The sequence below is a fragment of the Balearica regulorum genome, chromosome W, assembly GCF_011004875.1.
Source record: "Balearica regulorum gibbericeps isolate bBalReg1 chromosome W, bBalReg1.pri, whole genome shotgun sequence".
NCBI lineage: Eukaryota > Metazoa > Chordata > Aves > Gruiformes > Gruidae > Balearica > Balearica regulorum.
The window spans coordinates 2607003-2631571 of record NC_046219.1 but is presented as its reverse complement, the minus strand read 5'-3'; the positions used below and the strand labels follow the sequence as shown (position 1 = coordinate 2631571).

Genomic DNA, 24569 nt, shown 5'->3' with positions numbered 1-24569 from the left:
GGCCCTCCCGTTGAGTCACGAGGTTCAGAAAGGACCCCCTTGCTTTCTAAACTCCTTCTCAGAGAGGAGCCTAGGTGCGGCTAGGTCCAGTCTTAGTCCCAGACTTGGTCAACGGTTTATGTCTAAAGGGTTATGTGTGTAGCCACTTATCAGAGTCAACGTTTGCCTGTCAGAGCCCCACTAAGGACTTTCACTGAAACAGTTTCGCAAAGTTGAAAAGAAAAATAGGTAATTTATTGAAGCGACAGATATAAAAGTTCGGAATTGCCGTTGATAAATGCACTAACTGCATTTTGAGCTCAAGTTAATAGTTCAGCGCTTTTGTTAATGATAGTTTTCCCGGGGTAACATCCGACATAATCGGAGGCGCAAGTCTTACCAAAGAGGCGTCCCTGCTTGGGGAGGAGAGAGGTCCAGGCCCGTCGACCCGTCCGGATAGTTGGAGTTCTCGTCCTCAGAAAAGAGGATTCTAAATGCCAGATTTATACTTTTGGCGAGGTGGGACTAAGTCAGGTATTGTGTGTCGATTGGCCCTTAACAAGGCTTGTTGTGCAGTTGATGGGGGCTGGGGGGGGAAGTGGCAGAGAACAAAGGCATTCAGTACAGAGGAGCGGTGGTCTGTTTAGTTTTACCAAAGTAACGTCAAGCTGTGAAGGCTCCCCCTCACCCCAGGCGTCACTTAGTTGATTAAGGAGCAGACCCGTCAGGCGCTGCATCTTGTTAAGATGAACAAATTGCTCATCTCCTGCCCCTGTTTGGGTCCAGCGCTTATCAGTGCAAGATAAGCAAGTTGCTCAATCCCTGTTCTCGCCCAAGCTGGACTCCCCCAGGGCCCCTTCTGCTGGGTCATAACGGCCCTGTATTCGGCACCAACAAGCCTGGATAAGTCTGGCACCCCACAGAGAGGGACTCCATGCTGGAGCAGGGGAACGATGAGAGGAGTCCTCCCCCTGAGGATGAAGGAGCAGCAGACATGACGTGATGAACTGACCGTAACCCCCACTCCCCGTCCCCCTGTGCCGCTGAGGCGGGAGGAGGTTGAAGCCGGGAGTGAAGTTGAGCCCGGGAAGATGGGAGGGGTGGGGGGAGGTGTTTTAAGATTTGGTTTTATTTCTCATTCCTCTACTCTGTTTTGCTTAGTAATAAATTAGATGAATTCCCTCTCTAAGTTCAGTCTGTTTTGCTCGTGATGATAATTAGTGAATGATCTCTCCCTGTCCTTATCTCGACCCACAAGCTTTCCGTTATACCTTTTCTCCCCTGTCTGGAGAAGGAGGGGAGTGATAGAGTGACTCTGGTGGGCACCTGGCCCTCAGCCAGGGTTAACCCACCACAGTCAGTTTGGGTCAGCTGTCCTGGCTGTGTCCCCTCCCAAGATCTTGCCCACCCCCAGCCTGCTGCTGAGGCAGGGAAAGAAATGTTGGAGAGACAGCCTTGATGTGTGCTGGCACTGCTCAGTAGTAGCCCAAACACTGGTGTGTTATCAGCACCTTGCTAGCTACCAATACACAGCACAGCACTATGAGGGCTGCTGTGGGGAGAATTAACTCCATCTTAGCCAGACCCAATACACCTTCTTTGTTTGTTAGTAGGAGGTCCAGCAGCACCCCTGTCCTCTACCACCTGCATAAAGTTATCATCAGCGTTCTGCGGGAACCTCCTGGACTGTGTGTGCCTGGTTGTGCTGCCTTTCCAGCAAATATCAGGGTTGTTCAAGTCCCTCATGAGGACCAGGGCCTGTGATCGTGAGGCTACTCCCAGCTGCCTGTAGAAAGCCTCATCGACTTCTTCTTCCTCATCAGGTGGCCTGTAGTAAACAGGGGGCAAGGCCCCTCTAATCCTACTCATTGTATTTGTTACTCACTTATTGTAAAAATGATTTAGAAGACCCTTCAAGAGGATCACAAGTACAAACAGGCCTTCTTATTCAGTCTGGGGAACTGCCCGCTGGAAACGTGAGTGGTATTTTTCCTGTAAGAATCCCCTTTAGTGATTGCTTTCAGTTGCAGCTCACGTACTCATGCCTCTAGTGTCAAGGTAGGTTTTCCATCCCACTTCCTCATGTCCTCTCTGTGGTCACACAAGTAAAATCACAGGGTGCCTTGTGGTGTGTACCCTCTATATCCTCTCTCTTGAGCAGAGGAACGCTTGCTTACTCCTAATACCTGAGATACTGGTCTGTACAGATTGGGAATAGGACATCCACAAAGGCTGTGGATGTCATCTACCTGGACTTTAGTAAAGCCTTCGACACGGTCTCTCACAGCATTCTCCTAGAGAAGCTGGCGGCTCATGGCTTAGACAGGTGCACTCTTCGCTGGGTAAAAAAACTGGCTGGAAGGCCGAGCCCAGACAGTTGTGGTGAACAGAGTTAAAACCTGTCGGCGGACAGTCACAAGCAGTGTTCCCCAGGGCTCAGTCTTGGGGCCAGTCTTGTTTAATATCTTTGTCAATGATCTGGACAAGGGGATTGAGTGCGCCCTCAGTAAGTTTGCAGATGACACCAAATTGGGCAGGATTGTTGATCTGCTCGAGGGTAGGAAAGCTCTGCAGAGGGATCTGTACAGGCTGGATCGATGGGCCAAGGCCAGCTGTATGAGGTTTAACAAGGCCAAGTGCCGAGTCCTGCACTTGGGTCACAACAACCCCAGGCAACGCTACAGGCTTGGGGAAGACTGGCTGGAAAGCTGCCTGGCGGAAAAGGACCTGGGGGTGCTGGTTGACAGCTGGCTGAACATGAGCCAGCAGTGTGCCCAGGTGGCCAAGAAGGCCAACAGCATCCTGGCTTGTATCAGGAATAGTGTGGCCAGCAGGACTAGGGAAGTGATCGTGCCCCTGTACTCGGCTCTGGTGAGGCCACACCTCGAGTACTGTGTTGAGTTTTGGGCCCCTCAGTACAAGAAGGACATTGAGCTGCTGGAATGTGTCCAGAGAAGGGCAAAGAAGCTGATGAAGGGTCTAGAGAGCAAGTCTGATGAGGAGTGGCTGAGGGAACTGGGGTTGTTTAGCCTGGAGAAGAGGAGGCTGAGGGGAGACCTTATCGCTCTCTACAACTACCTGAAAGGAGGTTGTAGTGAGGTGGGTGTTGCTCTCTTCTCCCAAACAACAAGTGATAGGACAAGAGGAAATGGCCTCAAGTTGTGCCAGGGGAGGTTTAGATTGGATATTAGGAAAAATTTCTTTACTGAAAGGGTGGTCAGGCATTGGAACAGGCTGCCCAGGGAGGTGGTGGAGTCACTGTCCCTGGAGATGTTCAAAAAGTGTGCAGACATGGCACTTCAGGACATGGTTTAATAGACATGGTGATGTTGGGTTGACGGTTGGACTTCATGATACTAAAGGTCTTTTCCAACCTTAAAGATTCTATGATTCTTTGATATTGTCTCCAAGCTGCTGGACCTCACGGGACAGTTTCTCCACAGTTGAGATGAGGGTGGAAGAGAGACTTTCTTCTTATTGCCAGAGTTGGCCAGCCACTTCATCCACTGATGGTGTCTCTTCGCTTTTCCAGTCCATTAACGGCCAATGATTTGGCATACGATGATGGTGCGCTCCGTACAAACTTCTGCCATGAGTCGGGTACATTGGACTTCATCAGGATCTGTAGGTAACTGCACATTGTCCGGGTCATAATAAACCATCTCCGGCATGGCTAATTCCCTCAGGTACTGGATACCTGTCTTCATGGTGGTCCGCTTGCCTGGATGACATATAATATCTTCAAAGAGGGGATATCTTTACATCACGCCTGACAGAAGTCCCTTCCAGAGGCTGAGGGGCTTGTGTCTTTTTTCCAGTCACTTTGTCAATGCCCCCTTCCTGGACGGGGATACCAGCTGCTTGGTTTTCCTACCGTCTAAATCCAGGCTACTGGCTGCGTTATCCCAGCATCGGAGCAGCCAGGTAACAATGTGTTTGCCTAGTCGAGGACTGAAATCTTTCTGCATATGTCGCAGCTCCCTCAGGGACAGGGATTGGGTTGTTACCTCTGGTCCTTCCTCTTGCTCCTGTTCTTGTGATGGTCCTGGTTCATTATCATCCCTTACTAAGTGAACTGATTTTTTTTTTTAATATTCCTTCTTGTGTATAGGGGTGGCTGATTCCAGCACAGGTTAGTTCTCTGGTTCAGCTGCAATTTCTGTTGCTGGGGTTGGGGTAGCTACAGTGCCTGTCACTCTGTTTTCCCTCTCTGCCCCCTGAGGACGAGCAGTGTTTCGTAGATACTGGCCAGGGCCCAGCACAGTGCAGTAAGTTGTGCCTCTTTGCAATAGCCACAGCATTTTCTTTTCAAATATTCTACCACTATATCAGGGTCCTGTAGTTGTTCGGGAGTGAAGCTCCAAAACATTGGGGGTGAGAAGTTCTCTAGATAACTACCCATATTGTCCCACATGCCATGCCACCCATGACTATCCAGCCTCGGGGCAGATCTCTGGGTGGTATTCTTAAAACAATTTTTTGTAACCCTAAACGAGACCTGGAATGCATTCAGAATACATAGTAATAAAGAGCATGCTGGCTTGAACATCCCAAGGATATTGAAAATTCTCAAAAACAGCTGTAACTAGCCTGAAGGAAAAAGGGGAGGTGAAAGAGCAGGAGAAAGTATCCCCCTCCGTCTTACCCATAGATTGGGTGCAATTATTAATCAATTCTCAGAGATGTTGTCCGAGGTATGGGCATGACAGCAAAGCCTCATATAATTACCAACTTAAGCTCATAACCATTGATGTTTGTGGAGAACAACGTTTTAGCGAATAAAGACGGCATGGGAAATGTGCGATTTCGACCCGTGCGCTAAAGCAGCGAAAAACAACGGTTCAAAGAAAAGATATGCACAAAACAGGCCTTGCATTCTTCAGTAGCTCGTAAATAACATGTGACTGGCCGAATCCAGGAGATAAGGAGCTGAGAACAGACAGCCAGGCGCCCGCCAGGTGCAAGAGAAAAACAGAATAACAGATCTTGCGGGGAACACGAATCGGGGCCCACCTCTGCAGCCTGTCCAGGTCCCTCTGGATGGCATCCCTTCCCTCCAGCGTGTTGACCACACCACACAGCTTGGTGTCGTCGGCAAACTTGCTGAGGGTGCATTCGATCCCACTATCCATGTTGCCAACAAAGATGTTAAACAGTGCCGGTCCCAGTACCGACCCCTGGGGAACGCCACTCGTCCCCGTTCTCCACTTGGACATTGAGCCGTTGACCACAACTCTTTGAGTGCGACCATCCAGCCAATTCCTTATCCACCGAGTGATCCATCCATTGAATCCATGTCTCTCCAATTTAGAGACAAGGATGTTGTGTGGGACAGTGTCAAATGCCTTGCATAAGGCCAGGTAGATGATGTCTGTCACTCTTCCCTTATCCACCAACGCTGTAACCCCATCATAGAAGGCCACCAAGTTTGTCAGGCACGATTTGCCCTTAGTGAAGCCATGGTGGCTGTCACCAATCCCCTCCTTATTTTCCATGTGCCTGAGCATAGTCTCCAGGAGGGTCTGCTCCATAATCTTGCCAGGCACGGAGGTGAAACTGACTGGCCTGTAGTTCCCTGGGTGATCCTTTTTCACTTTTTTAAAAATGGGGGTTATGTTCCCCCTCTTCCAGTCAGTAGGAACTTTGCCAGACTGCCAGGACTTCTCAAACACGATGGAGAGTGGCTTAGCAACTTCATCCGCCAGTTCCCTTGCTCATCCATGCAGGCCTCCAGGCGTTTTTGCCTGACACTCTCCTTGTTGGGATGCATTGCTCCTGAGCTTGGAGGAGGTGACCCTTGAATATTAGCCAGCTGTCTTGGACCCCTCTTCCTTCCAGGGCTTTGTCCCATGGTATTCTACCAAGCAGGTCCCTGAAGAGGCCAAAGTCTGTTCTCCTGAAGTCCAGGGTATTGAGCTTGCTGTGTGCCCTCCTCGCTGCCCTGAGGATCCTGAATTCCACCATTTCGTGGTCACTGCAGCCAAGGCTGCCCTTGAGCTTCACATCCCCTACCAGGTCCTCCTTATTGATGAGAAGAAGGTCCAGCATGGCCCCTCTCCTTGTGGGCTCCTCTGTCACTTGGAGGAGAAAGTTATCATCAACACGTTCCAGGAACCTCCTGGATTGCTTGTGCCCTGCTGTGTTGCTCCTCCAACAGATATTGGGGTGATTGAAGTCCCCCATAAGGACCAGGGCTTGTGAGCGTAAGGCTGCTCCTATCTGCCTATAGAGGGCCTCATCTGCTCGGTCTCCCTGGTCAGGTGGCCTGTAGCAGACCCCCACTATGATGTCCCCTACCCTAGCCCTCCCTTTAATCCTGACCCATAGGCTCTTGGTCAGCTCCTCATCCATCCCCAGGTGGAGCTCCATGCACTCCAGCTGATCATTGACATAGAGACTGACATCCTCTCCTCGTCTCCCCTGCCTGTCCTTCCTAAAATGCCTGTATCCTTCCATCCCAACACTCCAGTCATAGGAGCCATTCCACCACATCTCCGTGATGCCAATAAGGTCATAGCCCTGTAGGTGTGCGCACATCTCCAGCGCCTCTTCTTTATTCCCCATGCTACATGCATTTGCATAGAGGCATTTAAGTTGGGGACAATGAAGCTTACTGGCTGGAATGGCTGGAATTCCTCTGATGTACTTTACTGGTGTTTCCCTGTTGGTTCCTATTATGACAGGAGCCCCTGGCTCATCTCCTCTAGAGTTCAAGCATGCTGCAGTGTGTCCAGCATGTCTCTGAGCAACTTGCTGAGGGCCCTTGCTGGCACCCCATCCCTCCAAGCTTGGTATGTCATCCCACAACTTGTCGCCAGCAAGCCTGATATTATCCCCCTCCCCCTTTGAGCCTAGTGTAATGCTCTGTCAATGAGCCCTTCTAGCTCCTGGGCAAAGACTCTTTTTCCCCTTTGAGAGAGGTGAATCCCATCAGAGGTCATTAAGCCTGGTGCTGTGTAGGCCATCCCATTATCGAAAAACCCAAATTTGTGGTGGTAATACCAGCCACAGAGCCATGTGTTTACGCACTCTGTCTGTCTGTTCCTCCCAACATCGCTGCCCGCAACTGGAAGGGAGGAAAAAATAACCTGCGCTCCAGATTCCTTCAGTAACCGTCCCAAGACCCTGAAGTCTCTTTTGATTGCTTTTGCATTATGCATCGTGGCTTCATCCCCACCCACATGGAGGGGCAGTAGTGGGTAGTAGTCAGAGGGCTGTACCAGGCTGGGGAGTTTCCTCATAATGTCTTTAACACGGGCTCCAGGGAGCCAGCAGACTTCCCTAAAAGGAGAGTCTGTTCTGCATATTGGACCCTCTATACCCCTCCGAAGGGAGTCACCTACAACTATAACCTGCCTTTTCTTCTTCATGGAGGTCATCACGATACGGGGTGTGGGCCTTTCCAGCCTTCGTGATACCTCTAGTGTAGCTCAACTATCATCCATATCCTCCTTTGAGTGGCCTTCCACAGCCAGAGCCTCATACCTGTTGTACAGGGGCACTTGGGAAGGCGAGGCGGGCAAGGAAGAGAAGGTTCACCCACCATTGCAAGTGTGGACTTGCCTCCATTCACTCTTTACTTTTAAGCTACTGGCTTTATCCTGGCAGGGGGAGGATATAGGGTCCCCTTCACCTTGGGTTTTGTTTGGTGGCTGTCCCTATTTCTGTCTCAGGTAGGGCAGGGCTTGGCTCCACCAGTCTATCTCTTTCTCAGCCTCTCTGATTCTCCTGAACTTTTCTACTTCTCATGGTTCTGCCTGGTTCTGCCACCAGGCTGAGCAGATTGTCCACCTGGTCACACCTCAGGCAGCCAATCTCACTACTGCCTTCCCCTGCCAGTGCCAAGGTCAGACACTCCCTGCAGCCTGAGAGCTGGGTGGCTGCATGTTTTTGTGGGAGCTCTGTCTGGGTTGCCACATCCATTCTGGTGAGCACAGAGGACATAGCTCTCTGCTGGGTGGATGCCATAGCTAAGCTCCTTCCGAGAGGGTGATGACCACCAATGGACTCACCTCTTGAGCCTGTAGGGTGACTAGGCCCTCCCTGCGTACCCTCTGGCAGAAACTGCCGTGCTGTGCTGTGCTGTGCTGTGCCACGCCCTGGCTGACGCACCACACTCTGCCCACTCTGCTTATACTGCTCCGGGTTGCTAGCACTCCCTGGGCTGCTTTTTATAGGCGTGGGGGTGGGCGCTGTTGCTCTGGCAACGCCCAGGCGCTCCCTTCGGCGACTGACTGAATACATAAAGCAAGTAAGGCTTTACATAACACATCCATGTGAACAAACAAAACACCATTGTGACCAGCGAGTGTTTACTTAACATAATAAATGCATATAACAAATTTATTTTAACACATTCTGGTCAGATCTGTTGTTGTCTCAACCCTTTGTGCCCACATTGGGCACCAAAAAGTACTGTTGTGGTTTAGTCGCAGCCGGTAGTTAAGCACCACGTGGCCTCTTGCTCACTCCTCCCCCCTCAGTGGGATGGGGAGAAGAATTGGAAGAAAAAAGTAAAACTTGTGGGTTGGGGTAAAGACAGTTTAATGGGACAGCAAAGGAAGAGGAAAATAACAACAACAATACTAATAAAAAATATACAGAGTAGGTGATACACAATGTAATTTGCTCACTGCCCAGAACCCAATGCCCAACCATCCCTGAGCAGCGATCCCTCCTCCCTGGTCAGCTCCCCCCCTAATATTGAGCATGACATCATATGGTATTGAATATCCCTTTGGTCAGTTGGGGTTAGCTGTCCCGGCTGTGCCCCCTCCCAACTTCTTGTGTAACCCCAACCTACTCGCTGGCAGGGCAGTGTGAGAAATGGTGAGCAATTGTTTTCTTCGGCATCACTTGTTTTTCTTGGGTTTATTTTCCTCTTTGTTGTTTTGTTTGTTTGTTTGTTTGTTTCTTAATTTTTTTTTTTGTCTTTTAATTAAACTATCTTCATCTTAACCCACTAGTTTTCTCGCTTTTACTCATCCGATTCTGCCCCCCATCCCACTGTGGGGGGAATGAGCGAGCGGCTGTGCGGTGCTTAGTTGCCCATCAGGGTTAAACCACACTACTGGGAAAGGCAGTGTGTATTGTTCCTCCCTTGGGAAAAGGCAAGCCCATTTTTTGGGTTTTCTTTGCTCAAGGACCCAGGTGCACTTGGTGTGTAGTGCATAAGGATGGGGAGATCCAGTGTGTAACCTCAAGGAGATTTAACCTTGGGGGAAATAATCCATGACTTAAGTTGTATGTTGCAGGAAGTAACGTTGCATAAAGTACCTGAACCAACAAAGAGTGAGCTTCTCAAGGAACTGGGCAAGTGCAGTGATGACCCAACCCAAGCCAGTCTTGGTGCTCAACTATCCAACATGCTGCTTCTCCTGTCCTGAGCAACCACCTTGACAGATAGGGTTCAAGTCATTGCCTGTTCTTATGGACAGTTTGAAAGGAGGAAGTCCTATGGAATGGAGGAATATCTATCTATCTATCTATCTATCTATCTATCTATCTATCAAGGGACAGGGAATAGTGATTAATGAGGACATATAAACCTGTATGTTGGATATAAAGATGGTTTAAGTACGTAGTTTAAGTTGTAAGTGATCGTAAGAGTGGATTTCAGGAATTAAAAACAGATACAATGGGATGGACAGAAGATACTTAGATGTTTCAGATAATGTGGGGCGTTAGCATGATGCAAATGGTACAGAATAAGGGGTGGTGATTGTATTGGGTCTGGCTGGGATGGAGTTAACTTTCCCTGTAGCAGCCCATACAGTGCTGTGCTTTGTATTGGTAGCTAGAAAAGTGTTGATAACACTCCCATGTTTTGGCTACTGCTGAGCAGTACTCCCACAGCATCAAGGCTGTCTCTCCAACACCCTGCCCCCAAAGGCCAGTAGGCTGGGGGTGGACAAGAGGTTTAGAGGGACCATAGCCAGGACAGCTGACCCAAATTGACAAAAGGGATTTTCCATACTGCATGACATCATGCTCAGCAATAAAAGCTTAGGTAAAGAAGAAGGAGGCAGGGGACATTCATGGTTGTAGCATTTGTCTTCCAAGGTAACTGCTACATGTACTGAGGCCCTGCTTCCCAGGAAGTGGCTGGACATCTGCCTGCCAATGGGAAGTAGTGAATGAATTCCTTTTTTTGTTTTGCTTCCAGACAGGATTTTTGCTTTTCTTATTAAACTGTCTTTATCTCGACCCACAAGCTTGTCCGTCTTATTTTCTCCCCCATTCTGTTGAAGAGGGGAAGGAAGCAGCTGTATGGGAGTCTGGCAGCCAGCCCCAGTCAACCCACCACAGCTCACAGAGTGACTTCTTTACAGTTAAAAGATGTCAAGACGTTTCTTGCAGTTAGCATATTAATAGATGCAACTTTCTATAAATATCCCTATACCCATGTTGTGGTTTAACCCCAGCTGGCAACTAAGCACTACACAGCTGCTCGCTCACTTCCCCCCAGCGGGATGTGGGAGAGAATTGGAAGAGTAAAAGTGAGAAAACTCATGAGTCGAGATAAAGACAGTTTAATAGGTAAAGCAAAAGCCGCGCATGAAAGCAATGCAAAACAAGGAATTCATTCACTGCTTCCCATCGACAGGCAGGTGTTCAGCCATCTCCAGGAAAGCAGGGCTCCATCACGCATAACGGTTACTTGGGAAGACAAATGCCATCACTCTGAATGTGCCCCTCTTCCTTCTTCCTCCAGCTTTTTATGCTAAGCATGACATCATATGCAGAAAAGGCCTTGATGCTGTGTAAGCACTGCTCAGCAGTAACTAACACATCAGTGTTTTATCAACACTGTTTTCAGCACAAATCGAAAACATAGCTCCATACTAGCTACTAAGAAGAAAATTAACTCTATCATCCCAGCCAAAACGAGCACAACCCAACAACCTAGTTGCATGTCTGGATCATGTGAGTAAATTCCTTGACCTTTGTCTGATGTCAAGGTTAACTTCAGTCTAAAGACTATATAAATTTTTTCCTCAGTTTCTCATTTCTGTACTTCAGAAATGTACTTTCTGGATGGGAATGAGTTGCCCCATACTTTAAAGTCTCACTTTTGCTTTCTACATACAGATCAAGGAAAGAGTCAAAGTATTACTGATGCCAGAAAGACCCTATTGAAACCCTGTGTTTTTTCCTTTAACATGAATATCTTGTCTAGCCATCTTTCAGTACATATTAGTCAGTATCTGGAGGGATACCCTGTATTTGCAATCCACAGAACAGGAGAACTTATGAAGAGGCAACATTGGCATTCAATGCAAAAATGTCAATTTCATCTTGATTTACTTTGAAGCTTTTACATAAAGTTTCAAGAACTTTCTTGAGAAGGTCTCTAAAATGGACTTTATCAGAAACTGCTTTAGATTTCTGAGGCTCAACCCCCTAAGGTATTTCATACTTTGTTGTTATTCTTGAAACTGTACTCTACAGTTAGCTACACTGAAAGCGGTAGTAGGGTTTACAAACAGATTTTATGCAACAGCAATCATTATTCCACATATTGTAAAGCTTTTCATGTAAGATATTGATCCCCTGTATATTGAAGCCAGTGTACATTGGAATCAATGGAGTGGAAGCACATCCAACACCATAAATTTGACAGTTTGCAGTAATAGACATCAAATGAAAGAACAGGTAGATATCCATCCTTCAGCTTTGAGCATTCAAATGCTAAACAGAGGGTGGAAGTTTAAAACCCCACCCTCAGAGGTTTATGTGACTAACTGTAGGAGACACCTTCATAGGATTCATAACTTGGAGTGTTCTCTTGCAGTTCACTGCCTGTGCTGTCCCTTTTGGAGACAGAAACATAGCTTGTGTCATTTCCTGACAGTCCTTGATACAAAGCCATGCTTCCTCTAGTACCTCCCTCTCTCTCTAGTCCAATGGAGGTCACCTTCTTTGTTTTCTAGAAGCAAAGGAGGGATGGAGAATGTCCCTAAAACAAACAAACAAACAAACAGCCTACTGTCTATTGACAGGGGGACCAATCCTCATCTCTCATTACTGAAGTAACTTCGGTATATAAGGTGAGCTGCAAATCTCAGTCACAGGAATGCTGACTAATTCAGGCTATGTCATGGTTTAGTCCCAGGTGGCAGCTAAGAACCACACAGCTGCTCACTCACTCCTCCCCCTCATGCACTCTCCATAGCTGGGGTGGTGAGAAAGAAGTAGAAAAGTGTGTATGTGTGTGTGAAAATATTTTAGTCTATTTTAACAATTTGAGTGTATCTTTACTTGTAAGAAAAAATCTGACTGAGCTTTCACTTTCCTCTTTTTAAATAATACTAAATGTTTAAATATAAAACTATACATAATCAAAGTTTTATTTTGCTTTGAACCTAGAGAAGTCTGGCACTGTTTTGGAGGGCATATCCAATAAAGGGCAGATTATTTCTCTATCTGTTTCTGATATGGAGAAGCACTATTAATATGGTGATGTAGTCTGTATTTTTTCCTGTATTTCCTGTATTTTTTCATGCAAGATCCTCAGGATCTTTCTAGTCATTAGATGAAAATAAGAGAATATAAGTTCATGGATCCCCTTGTCACTCCAGAAATCCAGATGGGTTCTGCCCCCTTGTACCCTGATGGTATTAGAGTACACTGTGCACCAGTGTCCACCAAAGCTTTATACTTCTGTGGATCCAACATGCCAGGCAATCTAATCCACACAGTCCAGTAAACCTCGTCGCCCCTTTCCTCTTCCTGGCTGAAGGCAGAGACTCTCTATTTCCAGATGGAATATTCACTCTCTGACCCTTGCACTGCCAGACCAGAGGTCCTTTCACCAAAATCAAGGGAGGCACTCCCAGTCCTTCTGCATCTGGGTGATTGCTGGTTGCCTTCTACCATCTCAACAGCAACTCAGCTGACAGCCTTCTTGGGGGGGGCCCTTCTTAGCAGCTGTCTTCCCCCTCAGTTCGCATACATGGGCTTCCAGCTGAAAGGTTCACATACCATCCTACTTACTCATGTCCTCCCCCTGGACATGCAGGAAGAACCAGAGAGTTCCACGCAGAATGCATCTGGAGAGTGCCATGCAGAATGTACCTGGGGCTCCTTTTCCCTCTGGCCAGGGGGGGCCTTGCTCTATTGGGCGCCCCTGACAGCTGAGGCACTGGCCCGTGGGGACAAGGAGGGAGAGAGATTTTCTTCAAAATTTCAGAGCCAAGAAGATGCTCTCTCCACAATTGGTGTAACCAAATCTGGGCAATACGTTGTTGCCAAGCTGTTAGGAATATGATGCTGGTGCATTTTGGACCACCTACCTCCATGTGTCCCATGTACACTGGACATCATCTGGATCTTTGGAGACCTGGTTGTCATCCAGGTCATCACTGTAGATGACTTCCAGTACCACTAATTCTCTCAGATACTGGATGTGTTCCTCAGCGGTAGTCTACTTCCCTTGGTAATTCATAAGATCTTCCTTGAACAGATATCTTGCTCTCACACTTGACAGGAGCTGCCTCCAGAGACTGCAGATTGTTGTCTCTTTTCTGATTTCTTTGTCAATTCCACAGTCCCCAGAGAGGGATGCCAGCTGTTGGGCTTCCTTACCTTCTAATTCCTGACTGCTGGCCATGCTATCCTAGTATCGGAGGAGCCAGGCAGCAATCTGCTCCCCTGGCTGGCAGCTGTAATCTTTCCACATGTCTCAAAGCTCTCTCAAGGTCAGGGACTGGGTAGTTTCCTCCTGTTGGGTGATTTCTCTCACTTCTTCCTCCTGTTTCTTTGCCAAAGGACTGGCATCTTGATCAGACCCTTCCTCCTTCTCCCCCTCCCTTACTAATTGATGAGATGGACCTGTCAACCTGTATGTCCACTGTTTCTTTTTCACTACTGAGGTGATTACTCAAGTTGGGGTTTGGGACAACCATGGTGTCCTCAGATGTTTTTTGGGTTCCTGTCCTAGTCATGGTGTCCTCAGATGTAGTTTGGCTCCCTGTCCCAACCATGCTCCTCTGATGGTACTGAACAGAGGCTCAGTAGGTGCAGGCCAAGCCCCAATACAGTGCTAGAAACTGCTGGTAAACAAGATCTCTGACACACATGGGAGCCTGCCAGTTAATAACTACTACAGGAATAGCATGCTCAGATCAAAACTGCCATTGTCTAGAGCCCCACATTGGGTGCTGTCATGGTTTAGCCCCAGCTGGCAACTAAGCACCACACGGTTGCTCATTCACCCCTCCTCCCCTGGTGGGATGGGGAAGAGAATTGGAAGAAAAAGGTAAAATTTGTGGGTTGGGATAAGGAGAGTTTACTGGGACAGCAAAGGGAGAGGAAAATAACAATACTAATAAAATAATATACAAAACGAGTGATACACAATACAATTTGCTCACCCAATGACACAACCCAACCCGACAACTGCACACGACCGCACACTCAGCTCATCTCTGAGCAGCTGCTCCTCCCCAAGTAGCCCCCTTTTATGCTGAGCATGACATTATATGGCGTATTGGGTTTGTGTGGCAAGGTTTTGGTAGAGGGGGGCTACAGGGGTGGCTTCTGTGAGAAGCTGCTAGAAGCTTCCACTGTGTCTGATAGAGCCAATGCCAGCCAGCTCCAAGACAGACCCGCCGCTGGCCAAGGCCAAGCCAATCAGCGCCTCTGTGATAACATATTTAAGAAAGAGAAAAAAAAAAACAGTTAGAGGGAGCTTTTGCAGCCAGAGAGAGGAGTGAGAAGATGTAAGAAACTCTGCAGACACCAAGGTCAGTGAAGAAGGAGGGGGAGGAGGTGCTCCAGGCACTGGAGCAGAGATCCCCCTGCAGCCCGTGGTGAAGACCATGGTGAAGCAGGCTGTCCCCCTGCAGCCCATGGAGGAAGGATGAGGGGGTGTAGAGATTCCACCTGCAGCCCATGGAGGACCCCACACCAGAGCAGGTGGAGGCACCTGAAGGAGGCTGTGACCCTGTGGGAAGCCCGCGCTGGAGCAAGCTCCTGGCAGGACCTGTGGACCCGTGGAGAGAGGATCCCACACCGGAGCAGGTTTGCTGGCAGGACTTGTGACCCCGTGGGGGACCCATGCTGGAGCAGTTTCCTCCTGAAGGTCTGCACCCTGTGGGAGAGACCCACGCTGGAGCAGTTCATGAAGGACTGTCTCCCATGAGAGGGACCCCACGCTGGAGCGGGGGAGTCCTCCCCCTGAGGATGAAGAAGCAGCAGAAACACTGCATGATGAACTGACCGTAACCCCCATTCCCCGTCCCCCTGTGCTGCTGAGGGGAGAGGAGGTTGAAGCCGGGAGTGAAGTTGAGCCCGGGAAGATGGGAGGGGTGGGGGGAGGTGTTTTAAGATTTGGTTTTATTTCTCATTCCTCTACTCTGTTTTGCTTAGTAATAAATTAGATGAATTTTTCTCTAAGTTCAGCCTGTTTTGCTCGTGATGACAATTAGTGAATGATCTCTCCCTGTCCTTATCTCGACCCACAAGCTTTTTGTTATACTTTTTCTCCCCTGTCTAGTGAAGGAGCAGAGTGATAGTGCGGCTCTGGTGGGCACCTGGCCCCCAGCCAGGGTTAACCCACCACATATAGTATGGAATACCCCTTTGGCTAGTTTGGGTCAGCTGTCCTGGCTGTGTCCCGTCCCAGCTTCTTGTGAAAATTAACTCTATCCCATCCAAAAACCAGGACAGGTACCAAAAAGAACTGTGGTGAGTTGATCTTGGCTGGCTGCCAGACCCCCAACCTAATCACTCTCTCACTCCCCCTCCTCAGAGGGACAGTGGGATTGTACAATTTTTTACTAGTCAGGAGCAGAATATTATGGATTAAAAATGCATGCTCCATAGAGCTAGAGGTAGGAAAACCAGAACAGTGTGTCAGTCTGGAATGCTATCTGATGCACAGGACAAAACTGGGGCTTGTCACGTTAACAGTGGGGGCCCAGTGTTTATCATGATTTTGCATAAGCTTTGTAATTTTTAAGTTGATCTAAGTGCTTAGGAACGTATCTACGGAGTTTCTGAAAGCTGTTGTCCTCTCTGTTATCACTAGTTGAATCATCATTTAGATCCCACATTTAGGTTACAGTTGTGTCTATTCCAGGAGTTGAGCAGCATATCTGTGATTATAGGTTGCATCTTATGACTCTAATGATAACAGCAGTAAATTTATCAGGAATTTAAATAGCCTTAGGAAATCAGATTTCAATGTTTGTCCTTAGCTACAGATTATGAGTGGCTCTTCCATTATATGTTTGTTTTCTATTCAGGCATTAGCAAGCACCACTAGCTCCTTTTAAGAATGAAACCATGCCTTCAGTTCCCTCACTTTGTAAGCTTCCTGTATGTCTGCTGAATGGTTTTTTTGTGTCTTTGAAATCAAAGAGAACTTGCTGGCTTCTTTTATTTTTCTGGTATTGATGTGCCTAAGTTTCCACGTATGGAGTCTCTGAAAAGTTCAGTGGCAGATTCCAGTTTGCATATGACTGAGAAATAAATTGTGCATGTGTGTATGTTCACATACATGTGTGCTTGCATATGTGTATACATACATACATATATATATGGAAGGAATGACAAACATGTTTCCCACTGCTAACCACACCATCTTCTATTTAGTCACCATGCCCTAGAGAGGTAGTTATTCAAAGTAATGTATACAAGGATAGAAAAGCAACAGCAGCTACTAAGATTTAGGAATGCATATCTGTGCCATAGCTTCTGATAGGGAAAACCCTGTCAGGTTATTCTGAGGAAATCTCCAGGCACCTTAATCACAAAATATGTAGTTTTAAATAGCACAGCATAGAGTTGAAAAGGGTCTGATGGAAATGATATTCAGATTGTGGTGTTGTCATAGCAACAGACATTGAAATTAAAAATATGAAGTACAAAATGGGCATGGGAGGAAAAGACATAAAAAATTGAATAATATCAAGTAATCATGAAAATCTGTTTTAAAAATTACTTTAATGACCAATGATACAAATAAAATGTTTATTCTGCATGTTATTTACATTTGTTTAGCTTTTATACAATTTGAAAATATTTTATAAATATTAAGAATTACTCTTTCTAACATCCCTCAAGGAAAGTATCAATGTTGCCATTTATAGATAGAGATACTGAGGCAGAGAGAGTTTTGCTCAAGTCCAGTAGAATATCTATGGCAAAAGTGAACAGAAAAACTTCAGATGTTTGCTCTGTATTCACATGTTCTTGGTTTTATTGCTTCAACATGCCTGGGTTTTATGATATTATTCTCTAGATATGTAATAGAAGAATCAGATTAATTTTCATACATGATAATAATAGTAGTAATTGTGTTCTGTAACTGGCACAAAAGCTCCAATGCTTTTATACACACTTTATGTAGTTATTTAAAACTTTTGTGTAGTTATTTAAACCTTTTTACTGTATTTCTTAATAGTAATAGCAATTAGAAGACATGGTAGAAAGGCAAAGAATGAGTAAAACAGTTAACTAATTTTTTACCAAGTTATGCAATAGTTTAGAAATATTAATTCATGCCTAATTCATCAAGGAATTGCAGGAAATCTAACTCAACAGGAAAGAATTGATATGCCCTTGTTGGGGATCAAGGAATCTCATTGTTGGTCAAAAGCCTGAAATTATTAGGGAATCTATTAACTTATTTGTATCTCTCACTTCAGTATATCCAAGAGATTTTTTGATATTGAATTTTTGCAGTGACTTGCCTTTTACTTTAGCAATTTGAAGGAGTGATCATGAGGAACACTTACATTTTTATTTCCCTTCCACACATGTAACTTCATTTAAAGTTGTTAGCATTCTTCAAGTAATATAATGCTAAAGTGTCTGTCCTCTAATAACTTTAAGGTTTTTCAACATGAGTATCGGCAGTATAAAAGATACTTGCATCTTGCATTCAGGAATCTAAGGCAATGAACCATAAACAAAAAGAAATTATATTCATAATATAAACATTCAAAATAATGAAAATGTGCTGACTGATTTATAGACTGGCAACAAAAAAGAAAGGATTCTTGAAACCTAGAGCTTAACCGAATAGGATAAGACTCTTGCTATATAAGGAACAAATCCCTTGGGATTTCTAGGGTCACAGTGGTGGGAGAATAGAATATGATAGAAAGACTGAAGATTCTTCGGTAAGTAGGAAGCTTGCAAAAATGAAAGCATGAAAGTTTACAGAAGATGAGTCATGTGAGAAGACAGAACCAGAATAATAAATTTAATTCTTCTGGCATTTCTACTAGACAGTTGCTATTACTTCAACTAGTTCAGCCATGAAGCATTCTGCCTGGTAGGTGTTGAGGTGTTACACCCCAGAACTCAGCGCGTGTTCATATGCATACTGAGTTTCTCTGGCAGATTCTGTATTTTGCAATGACGTCTGAAGCAATGCTTGACTGCTACAGTTGTCCAAATTAGCTGATTTAAGGTGCTGATGTTAATGAGCTTATGGGGCCCTGTCTCAGGCCAGGTAGGACTGGGGCAGAAAAAAACATGTATGGATCTGAGTGGGAAAGGAATGCGTTCAGAGCAAGAAGACTGGGGTGGGAGAGGAGAGGATTAGCGTCCACAACCTGTCAGGAATAAAGTTGTTACTTTAAGTTTTTAATTGCAAGTGCTAATACACTTTTAATGTTTTTCCTATTCAATTATTGGTTGCAATTTCTAAATTAAATTAATTTAAATTTCAGACTAGCTTGCATATTTCTATGTGATACTGCAGTGACTACAGTATAGGCCTACCTTTTTTTTTCCCCTCCTTCATTTAATAAATATACAAAGGGTTTGAAAACAACTAATTACAAAAAGAAACAAGGAATCCTTTCTTCCTCAAAAGTCAAGTGTGTTCTTTGGTACATTTTTTTAAACTCTAATTGGAAAACTAAAGGAGATTCTTCTAACCTCACAGCAGCCTCTACTGGTTCTCATCAGGTTCAAGACTATCAAGGCTGGCTAAATTACCAAACCATAGACATAATCATAAAAGATCTTCTTTAGTCATGTGTACAACTTGACTGACAAGTTATATCTGCCCAATACAATAGAATATAATCTTTGAGTATAGCTGAAACAGGACTGAAATGTGCTGTCTGCACCTGAATTTGTCATAAAACCTTGTCATTGATTATTTCTTATATTGAATTTGGTATTTGCATCTAAATTAATATTTTTATCCCAAATATAACATTATTGAAAAGTATCCAATGGTAAATTACATCTTAAAAAACCACTTTTAACTACAAATCAAACAGCCTTTGGTTATTTGTCTCCATTGTGTATTTAATCTTATGCAAATTTGCTTCTAATTTTAGGTCCTAATCTTGCAATGAGATGCACATGGATGAAGTACAGAAGGAATCTTTTTTTTTTCATCTGAGAAGTAAATAAAGGAAATGGTTTCCATAAGACTTCCATAAGAAAGAAAAAAGCACACTGGCTTAAAAAACACAGCCATATGAGTGCACACAGCATAATTTCACTATTATTTTTTAAACACGATGGTCTAGAAACAAATTGTAGCTTAAGTCCTGGATTGGAGTAGGATTGCTCTGCCCATGTCCTGTTTTTTACACTCCTTCCGAAACACCATCTACTGGCCGCTACTTCAAACAGGATACTTGTCTGTAATTAATCATCTAACCTGTTATGGTGGTTCTTATGCTCTTATGCATGGAATGCATTGCAATATCAGACCTTGTTACTACTTCTTAATTAAATTAAATTCTTTGCTTAAAATAGAGCATGTTAAAAAGAGAATATAGAACACTAATATTCATGCAATATTTCCCCAACCGCTTAAGTTAGTGTCACAATAATAGCTCAGCTTTTTTGCTGCTTCTTGTTACCCGTTCCTGATACTAAATTCTCTAGATAACAGAACATCAGACTTTTTCTCTCTCCATAAGCTGCAACATCCATGAGTTATTTTCTCAGGCTTTGCCATATTTTAGTCTCTTACATTTCTTTTATGTTTCAGCTATGTTTCCATGATCAAGTACTAAATAGTTGAAAAATTATACAAATATATTAAATGTGGTGTAAAATATGTCTTAGTGTTGTAATTATGTAAATATTCCTCACCAGTTATAAAAGTTTGAATCAAATCTTCTGTTTCCATTCTCCACTAACATTTGAAGACGGTAACATTTGCTTGTAAATGGGTGATGCTAAAAACAGGATACAAAAATATTTTTTAAGACTGTTTGGAAAAGTCAAAACTGATTAAAGAGATTAAAAAGATAGTTAAAAACATTTAGTAAAAAAAGAAAGTGATGTACTGTTTTCCAGCAGTGGTAGATTTTAAGAGCACTTTTCAATGCACAAGTGACTTTATATTCATCAGTGATTTTTCACACAGTATTCTGGGAAATTTTAGGAATGTGTGTCCTGGTTTTGGCAAGGATAGAGTTAATTTTCTTTCTGACAGCTGGTGTAGTGCTGTGTTTTGGATTTAGGATGAGAATAATGTTGATAACACACTGATGTTTTAATTGTTGCCAAGCAGTCAAGGACTTTTCAGCTTCTCATACTGCCCTGCCAACGAGAAGGCAGGGGACATCCAAGCTGGGAGGGGACACAGCCAGGACTGCTGACCCAAACTGACCAAAGGGATATTCCATACCATACGACATCATGTCCCATTTTTAGTTGGGGGCCTGGTGCGGCAGCCGGGGGTCTTGCGCAGCATTGACTTCAGGGTGATGGCGTTTGTGTTCCCAAGTAACTGTTATGTGTGATGGAGCCCTGTTTTCCTGGAGATGGCTGAACACCTGCCTGCCCATGGGAAGTGGTGAATGAATTCCTTGCCTTGTTTTGCTTGCATGTATGGGCTAGCTGGGTAGCTGGGGGTTGTGCGTAGCATCGACTTCAGGTTGTAAGAAATTGTGCTGTTCATCACTTGTATATATTATTATTATTATCCTTTTTGTGTTTGTCCTATTAAACTGTTTTTATCTCAACCCATGAGTTCTCTCACTTTCACTCTTCTGATTCTCTCCCCCATCCTGTTGGGGGGGGGGGGAGGTGAGCGAGTGGCTGTGTGATGCTTAGTTGCCAGCCGGGGCTAAACCACGACAACGGATCTGACTGATTACAGTGAGCATGGCAGACTTGACCTTTCATCTCATGTGGCTTTTAAGCATCTCAAAGGTCACTCCTATGCTTAACCTGTTGTATGAGGGTAATCAGCCTCTGGCGGTATGGTAGTTGCTGAAAATTCTGCATTTCTGCCTACAGAAAGAAAAACAGAAGTGGCTGCTGAGGTTGACATTGTCAGGTCATCCTGGCACCCAGCTACATATTCATTCTCGTCTTTCTTACACTGCAGTGTTGGGAGCTACTGTCATCACTAGTCCTGTGAACTGCTCTTGAAGTTCCCCCCTTTTGCAGCAGTCTAAGGCATGTGGTGTTTTGAGGCTCTTGGCTGTGTGAAGATTTTCTTATGATGTGGCTTATAAGGTCAGGAAGGATAGTCTCTCAGGATACAAAAGACCACAAGCCAATTTTATTCTATTGGAAAACAGTGTTTTCTGTTTGAAATCTTCATATGATTGCATCAGTGCAGTATGTATACTATTCCAATCTACTTAGTCAATAAAATAATGCTTTAATTATATATCATTCCAAAGCTTCTGTGTTACACTTGTACATCTGGACTCGTCAGCACCAGCTGCTGAATATAAAAGCAGAGGAAAACAGGCTGTGATTGCCCAGTAGAGAAAAAATATGGTTGTCATGGTTTTGGCTGGGATAGAGTTAATTTTCTTCCTAGTAGTTGGTATAGTGCTGTGTTTTGAATTTAGTATGAAAATAATGTTGATAACACACTAATGTTTAGTTGTTGCTAAGCAGTGTTTATAGTTAAGTCAAGGACTTTTCAGCTTCCCAGGCCCTGCCAGCAAGGAGGCATGAGCCTTCCGCAGGAGGCGCTCAAGAAGCTGGGAGGGGACACAGCCAGGACAGCTGACCCAAACTGGCCAAAGGGATATTCTATACTGTATGATGTCATGCTCAGTATATAAGCTGGGGGGAGTTGGCTGGGGAATGCCATGGCTCAGGAACTAGCTGGGCATCGATCAATGGGTGGTGAGCAATTGTGCTGTGTATCGCTTGTTTTGTATATTCTTTCATTATTATTATTGTTATTATTATTATTATCATCTTCCTTTTCTGTCCTATTAAACTGTTTTTATCTCAACCCACGAGTTTTACTTTTTTTTGATTCTCTTCCCCCATCCCACTGCAGGGGGGGAGTGAGCAAACCGCTGTGCAGTTGTTTTAACTGCCTGCTGGGTTAACCCACAACAATGGTACAAAGGATGAAGGAACGATTGGGGGTTTTTTGGTGTGTGGGGGGTTTGTTTTTTTTTTTTCTTTTTTGAAGTCTAAGGTATTTCTAATTGCATCTATTAAAACAAAAAGTTTGGGGAAAATTTAGTGGTGTAAACTAATGTACATGGACTTTATTACACCCTTTGAAAAGAAGGCCTTTTGTCTGTGGCACTGTTTACTTCTCATTGCAGTTTTATGCGAGGGAGTAGTATACAAGCAGGTTACCTTGTGCTGCCGGGGCACACCAATGTAGCCAAAAAGAAAGCCCTGTAACGAAGGCCTGCTTATATTATACATAATAAGAAAATGTAGCCAAGAAAAAAGGCCTGTAATGAAGGCCTACTTGTATTATATGTGATAAGAAACTATTCATTATTACTTTAGGTAGAAGGCTAACGATTCTTAGAATGAGCACCTGCTACACATCATGATAAAAAGCAGCAGCTACAAGACACTTCAAGGTCCTTATGTACATACTTTTCAGAAAGGGAGGACATTAATTGCCTCCAGCCACATCCTTATCTTCCTGAGGCATATAGCAAACAATTACCAACACTGAAATACTGAGAAACTAGGGGAAAGGTAATTTGGGCCAGGGTCCCCACGACCACCGACCCATAAGCCCCCTACCCAAATTATACCACCTACTCAAAAGGTAAAGGCGGAGAAAGGAACTGAGCATGTGTTCTAGTTTGCATACTAGGCAAAGAAATATGAACCACTTATTGTAACGGGGAGTGCACCACTTTGTAATCTTTGTAACATTTGTGTATGACAAGAGAACCAGCATTAGGTGTGCCTGATTAGAGGAACTATCCTCCTGACACCCAAGGCTGCAATAAAGGAAATGCCTGCTTCTTAATGCTAAATTGGTGTTAAGGAGTTTTCTTTCATACCCGAATTTCGGTGACAATAGCTCTTTCCATGATTTATACATCAATGAATGTTAATTTCAAATGAAATATTTTAAGTATACTTTTTAGACAGAATGCTGCTGCCAGGAAATCCAAATTAATATAACCTGCCTTTAAAAGTAGGCCATTTTCTTCTGTTTCGTTCTGACAATGCAAAACATTGTTGTGATCTGGAAACCCCTTACATTAGCAGTGGTGATTGAGGCAGGTATGATGTGGATAGCTTTGCTCAAACTTTCCATTGCACCTCCAGAATGACCTGCAAACAGCTCTGGTGTTGGCACATTCTCAGGCTGCCAACATGGCTAATCACAGCACAGCTTGGAAGGTGGACCAGAGCTCTTCAACGACCAAAGGATCTTGCCTTCATATACACTGTGAAGCTTCCATGTGAAGTTTCAAATGGCATAGTTTCCATTTTCAGTGCTTAACTATGAAACGTTTCTCCCATAGACCCAAAACCAAGTAGGCGGCAGTAAATGGATGAAAGAAATGTGTCAATATGTTCAGTCAAGTGCCCTAAATAAAACAAACAAAAACCTAATGCTACCAATACGTACATTTATTTTTAAACTGTCTATTTACTGTCATAGCCCTGCAAAAATCTGTCACAGAAATTTGCAAGAAATTTAAGAAGTCAGCACTGAAGAAGAGTTTCAAAATGTTTAGATGTGAAGCAGGAATCTGACTCATTACCATCTCTAGACATTCCTAGGGCAAGATACTTCTGCAGTTGGCAGTGTTGACAACAATTTCTGTTGGTTCTGTCAATTAAACAGTTTCTCTTCCTTGGGCAGGCGTAAGAGGCATTGTTCTTCTGACTCCTCCAAAAGAATCCCTAGAGATAATGAGCAAGAGAGAGAGTGTTACCATGTGCATATATGTGTGCATATACACACACATGCATGCACACAGAGCCATGTAAAGTGCTTCAATAAACTCTTAATTTAGTGCAATTTTATTTATGCTATGGCTTTGCAGATGCTCTGTCCTCATACTGTGAAATTAAAGAACATTCACTTCTAGTAGGGAGATCTATGTTTTATTCTGTAAATAATATAATTCTTACTTTTTTAAAAGGTAAACAATAGAGAGTCACAAAATACATACTTACTGTGTAATAACCACAATGTATCATCTAATGCTTTCTCCTAACAGAGGAAATACTCATCAGCATTTGTAAACAGATGACTTTAAAATATTTGTTCTATTTTCTTTCTTTAAGGAAAGAGGCTGGTAATAACCAACACAGGCCATGCATAGCATTAGAAGCTGAAGTCTACTGCTTATATTAATCTGGTAAATGTCAATCTTATCTGGAGGGACCATACACTTCAGGAGTGAAAAGTA

General features: G+C 44.4%; 2 long non-coding RNA genes across 2 annotated transcripts in view; both read right to left on the bottom strand.

The window, feature by feature from the left end:
* LOC142599265 (uncharacterized) overlaps positions 1–24569 on the bottom strand; it is a 451049-nt gene that overhangs the window by 293523 nt on the left and 132957 nt on the right. The window lies entirely within an intron of this gene.
* Positions 16940–20788, bottom strand: LOC142599227 (uncharacterized). The gene is made up of 2 exons (XR_012832849.1): positions 20056–20788; positions 16940–17877 (listed from the first exon to the last, which is right to left on the bottom strand). It is a non-coding gene; the product is annotated as an uncharacterized LOC142599227 (long non-coding RNA).